The sequence below is a fragment of the Choloepus didactylus genome, chromosome 6 (genome assembly GCF_015220235.1).
Source record: "Choloepus didactylus isolate mChoDid1 chromosome 6, mChoDid1.pri, whole genome shotgun sequence".
NCBI lineage: Eukaryota > Metazoa > Chordata > Mammalia > Pilosa > Megalonychidae > Choloepus > Choloepus didactylus.
Genome location: NC_051312.1, coordinates 108064528 through 108082321, shown reverse-complemented (window position 1 = coordinate 108082321; position 17794 = coordinate 108064528). Strand labels below are relative to the sequence as shown.

Here is a 17794-nt window from a genome sequence, read left to right as displayed (position 1 = left end):
GGACTTGGCAAGCTGCAGTCACTACTAATACATTTTTGGGGTTTTATTGAAAGTTAGAGCAGTAAGAAAAAAGATAAAATAACTCCATTGAGGATAGTATCCTCAATAATAAAAATATAAAAAGAATCAGCCCACAAACTGGCCAAGAGGATATTAACAACATTATAAGAAAAAAGCAAGCCAGGTGACAAGAAAACACTGGAAATCTGAGATGACTGTATTTATTAGAAAGTGATAGGACATTTTTTACTGTGTTAGGGTAGGGAGAAATAAGCCATAAATCTAAGCTAAAAGTCCTGCTGGAGTCAAGGAGAAGTAATGAAATTATTAAGAAGTCAAATATTTTAAAATATAAGCTGTCATCATTATTTTTACCACCATCTTAAATGGATGTGAAAAAAATTAAGATGCAAATTTCCAGTATTTTCAGTAAAGCTTTTCATAGACCATTAGCGTCTCTATTTTTTCTTTTCATCTATACACATATTATTTGAACCTTGAGCGACAGAAGAACAAAGAGGGTACCTGAGCACATCCCCACAAGCTCAGAGGTGAAGCTGGTAGCCAGCAAACATCTCCCCTTCATCTAACCCAACTTTTGGAAAGGAATGAGACATCTACACAGGGCTGTTGTTGGATATACATAGCCAGCCCTTTCTCCTTTTCCTTACTTTCAAAATGTACTTACTAGGCAGTGATGACATGCCAGCTTCCCAATGAACCAGACATAGGACACGATGATGCAACCAAAAACAATCCCACCTCCAAAAAACGCACAATCAAGAAGAATGAGGCAAATACACAACTGATCCTGAACCAAGAGCAAGTACTGCCAACTGGGTATAAAATCAAGCTGGGCCCTTACGCCCACATCTCTGGCATCATCAGCACGACCAGCTGACCCCCCAGAGCTAATTGGAAATAGCCAGTAAGATACCTTATTAGTACAAATATCAGTTGGAAGAGTTTTATCAAGTGCTATCTGGGCTGCTGAATAGAATCTTAATATAGACATAATACAGAACACAGAATCTGAATATGCTTAAATGACTGGACAGCAGTTTTTATTTCCTGTGCATATGTAGAACGCAGTTTGATTTTTTTTTTTTTTTCAATTATCCTGCTGAATCTGGACCTGGCATCGTGGGATTGAGAACATCTTGACCAAAAGGGAGATGCAAAATGAAACGAAATAAAGTTTCAGTGGCTGAGAAGTTCCAAATGGAGTCGAGAGGTCACTGTGGTGGACATTCTTACATGCTGTATAGATAACACTTTTTAGGTTTTAATGTATTGGAATAGCTAGAAGTAAATATCTGAAACTATCAAACGCCAACCCAGTAGCCTTGACTCTTGAAGACGATTGTATAATAATGTAGGTTACAAGGGGTGACAGTGTGATTGTGAAAACCCTGTGGAATGCACTCCCTTTATCCAGTATATGGATGGATGAGTAGAAAAATAGGGACAGAAAACTAAATGAAAAACAGGGTGGGGGGGATGATTTGGATGTTCTTTTTTACTTTTATTTTTTATTCTAATTTTTACTTTTTATGGTACAAGGAAAATGTTCAAAAAATAGATTGGGGTGATGAATGCACAACTATATGATGGTACTGTGAACAACTGATTGTACGCCATGGATGATTGTATGGTATGTGAATATATCTCAATAAAACTGAATTTAAAAAAAAAAAAAAAAACTAGTCAGGAACAGAAAGTCTTTTCGCCCTGCACTTTTATCTTTCTTCTTAGTCTGAATGTTGGTATGAGCACGCAATACACCTAGAACTGCAAACTCCCAACTTAAAACCATGAAGTAACAAGCTTGAAGTCAAAAGGCCAATGAACCAAGGATGGCAGAGTAAAAGGATGGAAATAGCCTGGGTCCTTTTGTTGCCATCACTGGAACTGCTACTCTGTAGACCCCCTGTAAATCACTTTAAAAATAATAATGTACTTATGGTTTAAAAGTCACTTTTACTTAGGTATCATGTTATTTCCTTCCAAGCTCATCTATATACCCAGTGAAGAACTTACCTCAGAAATTGTTTAAATAAAATCTTTGTCTTGGAATGGAAAAAAAAAAAATTATCCTGCATAAACAATTAAATTAAAACACTGAGAATCACTCCTTTTCCTATTTGAATGTTCTGAAAGAAAAATATAGTGAGATTTGAGGACACTCTTGTTCAAATTGCTCATCTTTAAAATTACACAATCATAAACCCAAAAAGAGGCTGTATGGTATGTTGGAAAGATAAAGTAAATGGGCAAGTCACCAGATTTCTCAGTTTTGTCATTGTAAAATAGGGAGAGTGCTAGATAACTCATAGAGTATTTGTGACAATGAAATAAGATGACACATGCAACAATAATTGAAAAACTCTCAACCATTATACTGTTACATGTCTTTCTTCAAATTGCTATATGAAATTAAAGACTATGGTCGTGAGCATTTGTTCCGACGCATGAGCCCTTGTTGGGTTGCACTCATTTCTTCGTATTCATACATGTAGAGAGCGCACAGGTTTGAAAATGTATACCTCAATATCTCTAAGCACTTTAAAGGTGCTTCCAACTGAAAGTCATCTTTTTAATGTCCACTGAAGAGAATTTACAGTGTATTTATGGCTTGGACACAATCATTACCTTCCAATAAAAATGACTCATTAAATAAAAAGCAGTTTTCACCCATGAGCTCTTAGAATATATTTGCCTACTTATGGAAATCCAATAGCCTCCAGCTCAATGTTTCCTGCATTTCTTAGTACAATTATCTGGGGCTCATATGACTGCAAGATTTGCCAAATCAGAGCAGTTCCAAAACTTTAAAAGATAGAAAACAACAGCAAAAATTCAAGCCAAAAGAACTGTACCCATTATCCAAAGTGAGATATTTTAGGTTCCATTTGAGAGGGAATGTGGCCTTCTGACCCTCATTTGGCTTAGAAGCCAAAACACTGCAGTGCTGCTGTTTTCAACATTTTTATTAAGACTCCCATGAGCCGACCAGGAGATCCTCCCCAGACACACAGAGGAATGTTGTTGAGGGTGACAGGCCACTTACCCAAACCTGGTCACCAAGCTCTGCACGCTAAGTGAGCATATGAGGGCCCAAGAATGAGTTAACTATTGGCCTGAGATCTTACAGCACATTCATATTCCCCACACAGCTGGCTTTCCTTCTGCAGCTCCTTTCAGCCTGAAACCAAAACTGGTATCAGATAAAGCAGTCAATTTCATTCTACTAAAGGGCTGGAAACTTAACCTCACAGCTGGAGAAATGGCATTGGTTTTTTTCAGGACAAAAGAAAGCAGAAACCCCTTTCTCCACCTATCCCCAACTAAGTGGCCTGGTCAATCAATCCCAGAAGAGAATTTCCAACATCCCCTATTCAGCCTAAGGAAACTGGAGTACACAGGAGCATAGCTTTGTTTAACATGTGTTTCTGGAGCCACAAGGGGATGGTTTGTGTTTGTTTGTTTTTCATAGCTAATATTTTATAACAACAATGCTTCTGTTTCTCATTTTAATGTCTAGTGTTTTAATGTTGGGCTTATTTATCTTACCAAAAACAACATCATAATTGTAGAGTAGAAAGTCACTTTGGGAAAAGGAGTGTTTGCACATGCTAATGAATTAGTTTAAAGACCATGTGACTAAAAGCTGAGGATGAGTTAAAAAAAAAAGTGCTTTCTTCTTTGCTTCAAATGTTAGTTATGATACTTTTTAGGCCAGTAAACAACAGAATTTGAAATACTAAGTCATAAATCATGGTCACCAAAAAACTAATGATATAATTATAAAGTGCACACATGGTCAAAAGTAGTACTGTCCATTCTAGTAAAAGGTTACATTTGCTTACAGCCATGTCAGTACTCCACATCTCAGCAATATATACCGTTAACAACCTAAGCCATCAAAAACATCTTCCAAATCATCAAAACAGCTTTAAGCAAAATAGTTTGCATGGTTACAAACAAGTCCTGGGTTCAAGCCTCAGTTGAGTTACTGACCAGCTGTGTGACCAAGGGAAAGTCACATTATCTCAATCCATCACACGCCCTCAAACGTCAATCCAGAGCTCTGGGCTCAGTGAGCTCCAAGAATTGTCAATCAATTAAAAAAAGTCAATTTGATTATAATTTTAGCAATAAAGGTATTAAATTACTCCAGTTCTTTGAAAATTAGCAATTTGGGTGTATGTGTATGTGCTTATTAAATAGAACATGCTTCCACTTTTCCTGCTACATTTCTTATATTCTGAAGTAGAAGAGAAGTTCTCTAAGGGAAGAGGCTCTATCCCCAGCAACCGGGACAACACATCTGACATAGCAGCTGCTCAGTCCAATATGTTTAAAGACAATACGTTATAGGATGATAAAAGCGCAATAGCGGTAAAACAGTGTTCAGAAAAATGGAACTCCAGAAGGAAGACAGGGTTTATGTATATAATTAACAAGAGTGGGAGGGTGTGGAAAACACTTTCCCTCTTGTGGTGCAGACATGTTGGAATCTAGAGAAATTTGAGATGGGGCCCATTTATATTAAGACTTTGACTCACTGGAAAATACTTTAAAATAAGATACTTCTGTGTTTAAACAAAAGTGCACTTACAATTGTGTCTTTTAAATTAATCTTCCTATCATTAATAGTCTTCTTTTTTTAATCTCCAAGAGCAGTTATCAGATTTGTCTGTGGCTATCAACCAAAATCATTCCCCATCTTTCTCACCTTCCTCTAAGTTGAAATGACCAATTTAAAAATCTAAAATTCCTTCAGGACTTTATCCATGGGTCATCTTCTTAGTGAGGTTTACTTTGGAACCCACCACCACCCCAACACTTTCTTTCTCTCTTACCTCTTGCTTGCATTATTTTTCTGCCTGGACTTAAAATCTTCTTACATGTTATTCATTATACTTATTTACCTTGATTATTAGCTATCTCCCCACTAGAAGGCTACAAGGATCAGGATTTCTGTCCTTTTGGTTCACTCTTTTAATAAAGCACCTAGAACAATGCCTGGCACTCAGTAAGTGTCCAATATATATAATTATGAATAAGAACATAATAATAATCATGGATATTGTTGATGTTCCATTTAAGCTCCTATCAACAAAGGCACATGAGAAAATAGGATGCAGAGACAGATGATATGTTTCCAAGAATACACACTTGTACCTGTCCAAGGAGCATTATGTGATCAGGGTAAGAGCAAGGACGAGAGAGTGAGAACATCCTTAGTTGAAGTACCGGCTTGACTACTTACTACCTTTGCAAAATTGGGCAAGTTATTTAACCTCTCTAAACTTCAGTTCCCACACCCATAAATGTGGAGTGACAAGAGTACCTAGCTCATAAGTTTGATGTAAACACTGAATGAGTTCAAGTACGCAGAACACCTCGCAGAGAATCTAGCAGATAGCAAGCTCTCAATAAATGCAAGATGATGGAGGTGATGGTGCTGATGGTGAGAAGGATAATGAATGCCGAAGATGGAAACATAAGTTCAGCAAACAAAACTCAAAATCTTCCACTCCCTGCCTCTCTTCCATCTCCCTCCCCATTTCTTGCTCTCAAATTTATGTACATATATTTGATAAAACAGCACTCTGAGATTGGAATTCTCACCCCAAAAGAGGGATACTAAGAAGGTGCTTTGTCCACATCAGTCAAGGCATACAAAGTGCTTGTACTTTTTCCCTTGTAGCTCTAAGCAGTCCATCATCCAGAGAAACAAGAATCGTAAAATTTTAACAAACCAGAGCCTATGGGGAATGTGTCATTTTGCGTAGCTGAGCTTTCCAAGTGGTTGAGAATTTGCCCAGTTAGGCACTGTAATTTCATGGATTTTATTTTGGATGAAAAATCTTTACAAAATGCACTGCAATTTTCTGTCTAGACCTCACTTGTGCATCCCCAAATCTGCTCACCCAGCCTGCTCCCCAGAGGTCTCAACTGCTCTCCCTGCTTCCTGGTGGAAATGGCCCGCTGCCGCTGCTCTGTCCCCCCACCAGCACCGACTGACAAGAGAGAAACTGCAGCACATGAACACTGACCAAACTGTACCCATGAAAACAATGGCTTCCCCCCTGGTTGCCCAGGATCACAGAACATACCCCAAAGTGTTGGGGAGTTCATGTCCTGTGTGGTAGATTTGACCAATCAGAGGCAGGAAATGAGAAAGAGTCAGCAGAGAAATTGCTTGCCCTTCCCTTCCAACTCACACCCAACTGCTCCAAGATGCAATTGTTCTACACGGCCTCCCTGGAGACATGCAGTGTGACTGAGAAGCAGGCCGGCCATGACCAATTTAAACACACACCACTTTATAGCTGGTCTCCCGTCTTTCCAGTCTGGCTTCTCTTTTTCCCTCGTGCTTTCTCCCCTGGGATTGCACCCTTAATAAAACATTAGCATGTAACTTTTGCCTCCGGCTCTGTTTTCTAGGAAACCTGGGCTTCTACAATAATTCCGACTCTTCATTATAATGATCCGCTATTACACCGTGTGGTAATGAAGTGAGGAGCTCCCTTCCGGCTTATGCCCTTAAGGAGATACTTAAGGCTGTTTATCCAGAATGTGTCTGAAGGGTAGTGATTAGGTGCCCAGACCCTCCTGCTGACTTCTCTTTCAAATCCCAGCTCCACCACAAACTGAAACCTTGGACAGGTAATTCAAAGTCATGTCTTTGTTTCCTCAACCGATATTTGTGGATAAGAAAAGTGTCTACCTCATAGAATCCTTGTGGAAAGTAAATGAAAGTAAATGCCTGGCACGTAAAAAGCACAAAATAGGGTTAGCTATTTATTTAGCTGGCTGCCTGATTAACAGGGTTATTTCTCATTGCTGTTAGTATACCTACCTATAGAAACATCTCCTCTTTGCAATTTCTGAAACACTGTAGAATTATACATCAGGAAGTCTAGCTTATCAGAATTGTATGCAAAGTAAAAGCAAATGAGGACTGGGTCAAAACACGAGTTCCCATGTATTAGTGCACATTGTTTGTAAGGGCTTTTTAGAAGGCTCCCAAAGGCAATTTTTGCTTACACCTTGGATCTTCAAAGTATCCTTCCAAATTATGAAATTCTAAATTAGTTAAAGTATTATTATATATTTTGAGTCATGTTGTATGACCGCCAAATATAGAATTTGGGTTAGCATTAACTTCCTTGAATACCTACGCTATCCTGTATGTGAAATACAAGATTTAGTGACCATAAATGTACTCTCACTTACTCCAGTTCTGGCTATTTACTATCTCGGATAAAACTACCAGCCAGACGGAAGAAGCTGTTCACCTGCATTTTTAGCATTTAGAACAATGTTTTATAAAATGGTTATCCAAATCTAATCATTTTGTTTTCATTTTCACTCTTTAACCATGTGGTAAATATTCCATTAGAAGTATCTTCAAGATATGAGAAGGAAATCCATAACCCCACCCAGGTTTGGGGAGAGACGCATGGTGTCCTAGTTTGCTAATGCTGCAGAATGCAAAACACCAGAGATGGATAGGCTTTTATAAAACGGGGGTTTATTTCACTAAACAATTACAGTCTTAAGGCCACAAAGCATCCAAGGTAACACCTCAGCAATCGGGTATCTTCACCGGAGGACGGCCAGTGGTGTCCGGAAAACCTCTGCTAGCTAGGAAGGCAGCTGGCATCTGCTCCAAAGCTCCGGCCTCAAAACGGCTTTCTCCCAGGACGTTCCTCTCTAGCAAGCTTGCTCCTCTTCAAAACATCACTCCCAGCTGCACTCTCCTTTCTCCCCCCAAGTTAGCTCATTTGTATAGCTCCACTGATCAAGGCCCACCCCGAATGGGCGGGGCCACGCCTCCATGGGAACATCTCATCAAAATTATCTCCCACAGCTGGGTGGGGCACACTCCAAGCAAATCCAACCAGCACCAAAAACGTCTGCCCCACACAAGACCACAAAGATAATGGCATTTGGGGGACACAATACACTCAAACCGGCACACATGGCATATAACAAGGGGAGGACGTCCACAGATAGTAGAAAACTTTAACCTTACTTTCCACCTCCACAGCCTCATTCAGGATTTCAGGGCCTCATTCTTGGATACCCAAGTAAAGAATTCCCTATCAAAGCTAGCCTCAAGTCAAGGTTTATTTTTAATGATCATAGTGCTTTATTTAGGTTCCAGTCAAGGAAATCAGAAAATCCTAGGAAGGGAGCAGGCCACAGGGATAGAAATTATTGATTGTGAAAAAGTGCTAATGATACATATTTGTAATAAATAATAATGATGATAGTAATGAAAGATGAGTTTAAGTTAAGTTTAACAGTTATTCAGACATCTCTCAAAGGCCATTTTTACTGTAAAAGCAGAGTCCTTGTATACTCCTGCTATTTGATTTCAGAATGGATGTTATGAAGGAGAATGGGCCCAAAGGGTAATGCAATTCTCTCACCAGTCGACTACAATGAAAGACAGTGAGCCCAAGGCTCTACACTTTTTGAAATTGAAGATTACTCTTTGAAGGCTGCTTTGGCCACAGAACTTCCTGGACACCTCTTTGAGAGGCACCAGAAAACAAGATCCACTCGCAAGCAACTTTTATCTTACATTTTTGGTACTGTTTGTTTGCTGGTTCAATAATTCACCAGAATGACCTCAAACCTGGTCTAGGTGTCATTTACACCATTCTTCAAATAGTGACTAGACTTTGTGGTTTTGCCCAGGTCAGTCACATCCTCCAAGGACTTGGAACACTCACTTCTTTCAGAAAAAAATGTACATTAATTAACATTGCTAAGCATAGAAGATTTAATGTTAAGCTAACAAGGCCAAAGCTTCCAAGTTGCAAAGATTCACATGGTCACATGTCCTTGTAAATTTTGCAAAAATATAATATTTTAACTACAATAAATAAAAACTTCTTTCTCTTTCTTCTCCTGCTTCTCCTCTATCACACTTCACATCCTATCAGGTAGAGCAGTTGCAGGCATTTTGGCATTTTGGGGACTAGCTAAGGGAGAATCAAATTGAGGATATATTTGTTTGCATTTACTGGGATATATTTATGGGATTCTCCATCAATTCCAGTTATAGACAAATTGTTAGCCATACCAGCGTAGGAATGACTTCTAAGTACACTCCTACCATCCACTGTACTGAAACACCAAACACTGTAGCATGGAAATTAAGGACCAGAATTTATCTCAACATATGAGCATATCCTATAGTGGCCAGTACTAGAATTATCACAGTGGTGAAGGCAAAATGTATAGATTTAGAGGCTAGTCTATGGAAAATTCCACAACCATTAGACATATAAACTTGTAGCTGCAGGATATGGTTCTTGCCTAGAGTCAAAAGAAGTTTTCTCCTGGATAATGCAACACATACAATTGAAACACACTGTGATTCTTTTCTTTGTTTTTCTTTTTTTAATGGGACTTTCAGAAATGGAAATTACCAGAATTCCTGTTTTTATAGAGCACAGACCTGTGGCAATATTACCAACAGCAAGTCTACTGTAACAGCTCATATGAGAAAGAAGTTTGATAGAGGTTTTACCAAATGTGACACCAGTGCTGAAAATTTAATGGCATTATTGGTAATGTAATTGCTGACACAGAAGAAGGTTTCTAAACTCTCAACAATAAAAAACAAATTTCAATCAACTATGCTAGATGAAGACCAAATTATCTTTCTATACATATGACAAAAATGATACACAATTGTTACATGAAGAGGCAAAAAAATAAAAAAATCAACCAAAAATGTAGAAAACAGTATTAGAAAAGCATGCAAGGCATTTAATCAATAAAAATACTATATTGTTTCTCTGTTTTGTGATATTTGTTGACTTTTAAACTTACGTTACTGTGATTTCCTTTCTCGTTCTAAATAAATACAGTATGTTTATAGTCATAACTTTTAATGCTTTTCCTCAAAACAGGCACCCAAAATTGTAAGAGCTTGAAGCCCTACCAAACCTGGGCCCAATTTCTGCAATTAAGCATTCCTCAACAATTAAGCCCTGCTTATACATCATCAGCAACTCTTCTGAATGCTCTAGTTTTCTCTCATACTGTCTTGCTTCCAATTGGAATTTGTAAACATCACCCCACAATGCCAAAGAGTGATGCTAAAGCCACAATGGCCATGATGAATAGCTAACACAAGGCACTTACTTATATTGCAACATGGGTCATGTGGTTTCCAATTACATGGTTTTCTGTGTCTACCACTGGTCCTCAACTTAATCATCTGGGTATTCACTTCAGTGCAAAGCAATGTACGAACAGAGAATAGATACACTATAAATGTGGGAATGGGGAAGGAAAAGGTGGAGGATGAAAAAAAGAAAGAATGGAAGGAGGCAGGAAAGTGGGGTAAACTTTTAAGGAAGCAAGTGGAGAGAAAATTTGAAAATTGTTTAAGCTGTATTTTGCAGATCTTGGGAATAAACCATGAAGCCTTATGTTTTGCCATAATATCTTTCACTGTATGTGTGTGTGTGGCTGTGCACGTGTAAACATGTGCCTCAGATTTTTATCTTAATTCCCGCAGCTTTTATTCACTTCTTGGCTTATATCATTTAACATTCAATATGTTACTTAACTTAGTAGTATTTTCACCAGCGTATTGCCTTTTAAAAGCAACCAGAATATTAACTATGTTATACAAATGAAAATCTGTGAATTTAATCACAAAGAGTGTCCCTAGAGGAGCCACTAAATCCTACAATGTCCAATGGGAAAATCTGGAGAGTCCTATTATATTCAATAATTCATATACCAGTACCCAGAATTTAATATAAATTGAATTGAATCCTACACACAACTCTTCATAGATTCTGTCTGTCAATAAGACATGCTTTCACAAAAACTGGCGTGCTAAAACTACAGACTACAGCCAATTTTCATTTTCATATAATTTTCTTTTCAATGAAACATTGTGAATGTAGTGGCATCACATAAGTATTTATCAAACTCTATAATTCCAACTGTAATGATAAATGAGAGCATCCTTCAAGGTGCGTAGAAAACATCTGCAAAAACATAATTTTTAGAAGACTGAAGTGAGATGTAAGCTATCCAAAGACATGGGGAGCAATGAATTTATCCCACTGCCTTCTGGAGAACCACTAATAAATGAAGCAAGCCTTTGGTAGTTTTTACAACCTCTGCTTGTCAAGCCTCTGAAGTTTCCCTCTTTGTTATAAATAATAATTCAGCATCAGTTGTCACTGGGTAAGTAAGGTCCCTGAATTGAAGGACCAGGTAAACCACAAAAAACTTTCATTATTAAATGCAAAAGGAAAACCACTTACAGAGGAAAGACCCCACAAGTTTCCAGTTTGTTGGCTTGCCACCTTCTCTGAATTACCTCTTTATGGTTGGCATTATTTTTATCATCTCCTAGTTACACAGGGACAGCAGCAGCTCAAGCTTGATACACAATGCAGAGGTAATTACAGATTTGAGCCAACAGTCCTCTATTAAAACCTAAATTGCCTCCAGCCAACAGTTAAGAAAAGGTCAAGAAGAAGGCACCTGCTGAAAAGAGCAATAAAAACATGCTGTTCATTATTTTCCAGAAGCATCTAATCCTCTCTCCCACCTGGCTTCCATGACAATTACTAAGTTCATCCGAATGTTGAAGAGTGTTTGGGGCTCCTTTGGGAAACATTATTTGCTCTAGAATAGTTATGGTCAAAAAGTATTGAGCTAAGGTTAAAACTCCAGAGCCAAGTAAAGTTTCTGATGTCACTTGATCATAATTTCATTCTTATCCTTTGCTTGCTCTGGTTCCAAGGGAAAATCTTAAGGGCAAGCCTGGGCCGAAATTCAACGTGTCTCTTTTGATTTAGACAAGTATGTTTGGGGGGGGGGGGGGTAGGGGGGAAACTCAAGGAATGCCATTTAGTCCAAAATTATCATGAGTTACACCAAAGCCGCCAAATAACATCTGGCTTATTCCTCAACTTGTCAAAGAGGAATTACCTGGGAAGTTTGGGAAAACGAGGCTTGAAAGATTAACAGCCACACAAAACATAAAATATGATTTCTGGTGTCTCTGAGTATGAGAAAAGAGAAGCTTATTTTATAAGTATACAAAAGACATGCTACTTTGGGAATTAACCACCTCCTTAAATATCTGGACTGGGGCTCCCGGTTTCTGAAGTGAGGTTCCTTGTGTTTCTCACACAGCTTTTCCATTTCTCGGTTTTTATTATCCCACTCTTGACTATCTGACGATTAGAGACTGCAGATAAAGTATGCTGGACCCAGTGCTGGCAGCTAGTAAACAGTTCTTCAATTGAACTCTAAAGAAATAAAAGCTACTCAGGTATATGTCTTTATTCTTTACTGGGCCACCAGCTGAAATGAATCCTTCTGCCCATGTGAGGTCAATAGTACAGCATAAGAATAGTTGAGAATTAGAAGGATCCTGGAGCTGTACCATTCAGCCAACCCCCTCTCTTTTCTATGTCTAGTGGGACGGGATCTTTGGCGAAGCAAAAGTTGTCCTTTCATTGTAGAAAAAACGTGGAGAGCATAGGCTAGATGGGAAAACAAAGTTCTTTGTTTTCACTTTCTTTCCTTGTAAAATGAAAGCATTAGATAATTATTCTCTCTCTACTCTTTCTCCAGAGTTCTGGTTAAATGTGCTAACATATCAGAGCAGCACTGCAGAAACTGGAGTTAATAGGAATGACTAGAAAGCTTCAGTCTTAGAAACATTTTTAAACTTAGAATGTGTTTTAGAAATATTTACCTAAGAAAAATATTTTATCAGCCATGGTCCTGGCAGAAGACAGCTGGCACACCCAAAACAGGGTAACTGAGAAGAGTTAAAAAACAGACTATTTACAAAGGTGTGAGCAGGGTTTAGGGAAAGTGACAAAACGATGCAGTGTCCCCGAGCTGGGAACAGTTGGGAACTGTTATCACCTATCAGTAGAGGGATGCAGCCAGCCTACAGGAACCACATGGAGACAGTCAAAGGGATAAACACCCTGACTGGATTCTCCTTCTTCCCTTAAGTTCCTACTGGCAGAACCAACAGAAGTCAGAGAGCAAAGGAGCCCACACATGCAACCATAGAGCTCAGCTTCCTGGACCCAAGCGGATTAAGAGAGGCAAAGGGGGAGAAAGTCAGCACAATAATGGACACTATAATAAAGTAATATATATTTATTGTTGGAATTTTCTGCTGTCAATAAACAGTAATTACACAGTTTTACAGTGATTAATATGTCTGAGAAACCTCTTTTGGTTTGACTCCCACCCAGTCATGTTAGGTCCCCTAAGCCCCTCCTGATGTTCTACCAAAACATTTGGAATAAAGGGCATTCTACACTCAGATGTGTTTGAGAAATGCTGCTAGAGCCTCAATATAAAGAACGGTAAATGTAAATTCAAATGCTTTGTGCATGCAGGGTTTCCTCTTATAATACCGGATGGGTAAAAATAAAGAAACATCTGTCCCAACTGCACAGCGTGGCTGAATGTGACATCGTATAAAGCAGTTCACACACAGAATGTAGCACATGGTCAGGGTTCAATAAATGTTAATTGCTGTTTCCACAGCCACCAGCATCAGCATTGATGGCTGCATTCTGGCCTCTCAGACAGATCGGAAAACTTTCCACTATGGAAGGCCCATGTCTTATACCCCTATCTCTTTGTGTACCTCTGGTGCCTGGCCCAGTGCCTTAAGCACAGGTGTTGATCAATTCATGTTAGATTACGAAGACAATAGTGAGTTGTTGTATGCTATGTCAGGCAGTATTACTAGTCAGTAATTATTCATTCCCTCCCCCACCCTGTAAGAAGAGTACTTTTCTCTGCCCCCAGTCGATGTTGAGCTTGGCCCTATGATCTGCTTTGGCCAATGGAGTACAGGCTATCAGAGGCACAGCAGGTTTCCAGCAGCCCCTTTCTGCTCCTGCCCTCTACCTTAGAACATCACATGCCAGATAGTGGGTACTCCTTCAGGCTGGGTCGTGGAAAGAGAAGACATGTGGAACAGATCCTAACGGAACAGAGATGCTTCAGCTGTTCCCCTAGACTCAGAAGCCAAAAAAAAAAAAAAAAAGGTTTGATGTCTGTTTCTATAAGCCCTTGAGACTTTGTGATCGTTATGCCGCAACAACACAGGAAAACTGAAATACATAAGCTTACCAAGGTTATGATGGCATGCTGAGCTGAAAAAGAGGGGGGAAAATATGAGATTTGAAGTCCACTACACTTGAGTTTAAATCCAGCCTCACCAACCACCAAATGTGTGACCTTGATTGGGCAAACTTCAGTTAGCCTTATCCCTACCTTGCAAGATTACTGTGACAGTTAGAAATAGTACCCTAAAAGCACCTAGCACAGTGCCTGGCACATAATACATATTTGTTAAATGGAACAAATATCGCAATTAATAATAATGGATGGAAATATATTCTCCCAATTATCCATGATTATTGTGCTGAACTGGAAATTGTTCAACCCAATTAAATAGCTCCTTAATTAACCTCAGATAAATAAAATGGTGAAATCGTTGCTCAAGTTCACAGCTACAAAAGAAATCTAATAGAATCACAGTTTAAAATATAAACTGTGCTCTTTCTAAACCTTCTAAAACCTCTGAGTCGTCAAGAATATGAATTCCTATTGTGGCAAAGAATAAGAACGCATTCTTTGTGAAGGAAAAAATGATTAAATTACATCTTCCAGACTAGTGATTTAAATTGTGATCAAATCTATTATAGAGAGGGGACCCCCAGTTAATCCATTTACTGTGCACATTATTAAACATTTATTAAATGCCTGTGCATAGTAAAGAATGTCAAACGTATGGTTTTGTTCAGTGAGCTCAAAATAAAGTCACAAACATAAAACTTCTAAATGCATTAACTAATATCAGCATATGCAATTTCACAAAACAGAAGCACCGCAATTACCGAAGCACAGAAATAGATTTTTGATCCATCAGTGAAGGCACTCAGAAAAAAATAACCCCACTAGTGAATAATAAAAGATTTATTGGGTTGTAAAAATTGACCAGAATAGGAAAATTTCTAAAACATGGGCTCAATTCTCTGCCATTCAAAAGAATAAGGAAAAGGATTAAACAGAAAAGACATAATCTGGTAGCCAGTCTTAGGAACCCAAGCAAATTTAGGGCAGTGTTTCCAAACCATGTGTAGAAGGAACACTTGCAGTGCTTAAATGCACATTCCTGGGCTCCTGCCTCAGACCTCCTGAACAGGGTCTTTGGGAAGTGGGTCTGGGAATCTGCATTGTTAGCAAGCTCGCCAGGTGATTCATACACACTTCTGAGGTTAAGGACCACTGACTAATGCAAGTCGTTAAGTAACCTTTGACAGCCTGATTTAAAGGTTTTTGAAAGGCAAAAATTGAGTCAAGTTTAGGTTATTCTATAGCTAAAGGTAAAATGAAGATTGCCAAGTCTGGACTTGAAACTCAGGCACAGATACAGTGATAAATAGCCATTCATTCTACCAGCAGCTCAAAGCATGATTTTTAGCACTAGGAGGCAAGGAATTGCTGGATCCCTGAACAAGCGGTACAAACCAACAGCACCCTGGTGGTAACTTCTCTGGCTGGATGTCCAATTGCCAAATTACTCTGCAACCCTCACATCTCCCTGGTACATGTGCAGGCTATCATTCCACATCAGCATCTTGGACTTGGATGCTAAAATCTTCAAAAGATGAGGGGAAAGGAAGTAAGACAGTCAAAAATACTATTGTCTGGAAAATCGAATCTTCATAAAAGATTTCAACAGTAAATCAAAACCTTTTTTCTATAATGTAGAGAAAAATGTAGTGTTAATTTCTAAGAGAAGGGAAGAGAATAAAATGATAAGGGAGAAAAGAAATCACTACTATTCTTTTAAAAATTAAAAATCTTCTGGGAAGATAAATCAAAAACACATGTAATGAATCTAAAGAAAAGAACATTGGGTTAGGACTTAGGAGATATGGATTCTAGATCCAGCTATATCTTCTAACAGCTGCGTGACCTTACACAACCCGATAGAGTTAATGTTTACAGGAGAGATTTTTAAGCCACAAATCAATGCCCAAATGTAAGTGGCATTATTATTATTGACGGCAAATTTATTTTATGCAATAAAGAATGTAATGGAACAAATGCAGAGCAGTTAGTTTTTTTCAACAGAGGCAAAAGATAGCAAACCCTTGGTATTCAGAATTCTAAGGGCAGCTTTCTCATCAGATGAAACTATACACACGTTTTCTAAAATAATACCTAAGATGAGAACAAAATAACATGGTACAAATGGGGAAAATCTAGGCCACTCTCATCAAATTGTTCCTGTCCTTTGTTGCATCAAACAAGACCAAGATGCAATTTCCTAAGGAAAACAATTCGGTGTGGCTCGATGCAGTCATCTAGCTGGGAGTAAATGAGTCTGCTCAACACCCGCCTATTGACCAACCTCCCACATTAAGCTGAGTTCCAAAGCTGAGCTCAGTCAAGGAAGAAACCTGCTTAACACATTATTGTCTTACAGTTTTTAGATCAATGCCAAATTTAGTGAACCTAAGAACATGCAAGGAAACACATATATTTCATTAGATGGGAGTTAGCACAGTATATTTATGGTTATTCAGAGCTAAGTTGGAAAGTAGGCTCTATGCTACATATCTTCTCTGAACCTCTGTTTACAAGTTGATGATTTTTAGTCCTACTTATGGGACTGTTGAGAGAATGAAATAAGACCTGCCTTGGAGCCTCTGAACACTGTGTTGCACTTTGTAAGTATTCAACGACGTCATTATTAGAAGTAAACTATTAGCACAATACATGCACTCAGCAAAGGGTACTTCCCTACCTTTGCTGCTTTGCGCTTCAAAGGTAGAAATATATTCCAACGAAATGGCAAAGGATATATAATAAAATATAGTATGTGGCAAAATCAGAACCCAATTATCCTGACATTTACCTTTTCCTTCATTATGGCTATGTACAATTCATATCACTATAAAGACATCTTCCCACAACCCATTCAGAATGGCATTCTCATCATCATCATCACTGGAAGCAAAGCATCCTCTGAGAGTTGTCGAAAAATGATTTACCGTATGTAAATGTGCCCTGAAAACTGTAAAGTGCTATTATCATTTACATGAGAATAGGGAAGACACAGTCCTTGATCTTGAGATGTCTACAATTTAAGAAGACGACTAGAGAAATGCACAGTGCTGATAAAGGACACACACACACACATGCACAGGCACATGTATATTTAAAGACAATAACAAGTATAGGAAAAAAGTCCACGCCTATTATCTATGATGAAAAATAAATGAGTATGGAGGGGCAATGAAAATATTGGAACAATTTTGTCCCGTATTTTAAAATGCTTCCTATAAAAAAATCAATCCATACAAATAAAATCTTAAAATCAATTTTTAAAATAAAATCCAGAACCACCTCCTCTCTTCCGTCATGAAAACATTTGTAGGAGATATATTAAAAGAGCACGCACAGTGTCAGGCATGCCTGTGAAACATAAAAGAGCCAAGCAACTAATGCAGTATCACTCAGCAAAGCATTACTGTAAAGGGAAGGATTCGTATACAAGATCCATTCAAAAATCCATTTCACGCTTCTAATTTAAAGCCAATTCAAACGTAATTTACTTTATCAGGGTCCTTAATTTAGTGAGGACCCAGAGTGCAATCAACAGAGGTGACAATTACTTATGCTTATCAAAAGATAACATGGTAGCAATACTGCTGAACAATTAAAAAAAAAA

General features: G+C 38.4%; 1 protein-coding gene across 2 annotated transcripts in view; it reads right to left on the bottom strand.

Annotated features, from left to right (window-relative positions):
- The window catches only part of FAT3 (FAT atypical cadherin 3), a 652719-nt gene that overhangs the window by 494828 nt on the left and 140097 nt on the right, over window positions 1-17794 (bottom strand). The window lies entirely within an intron of this gene.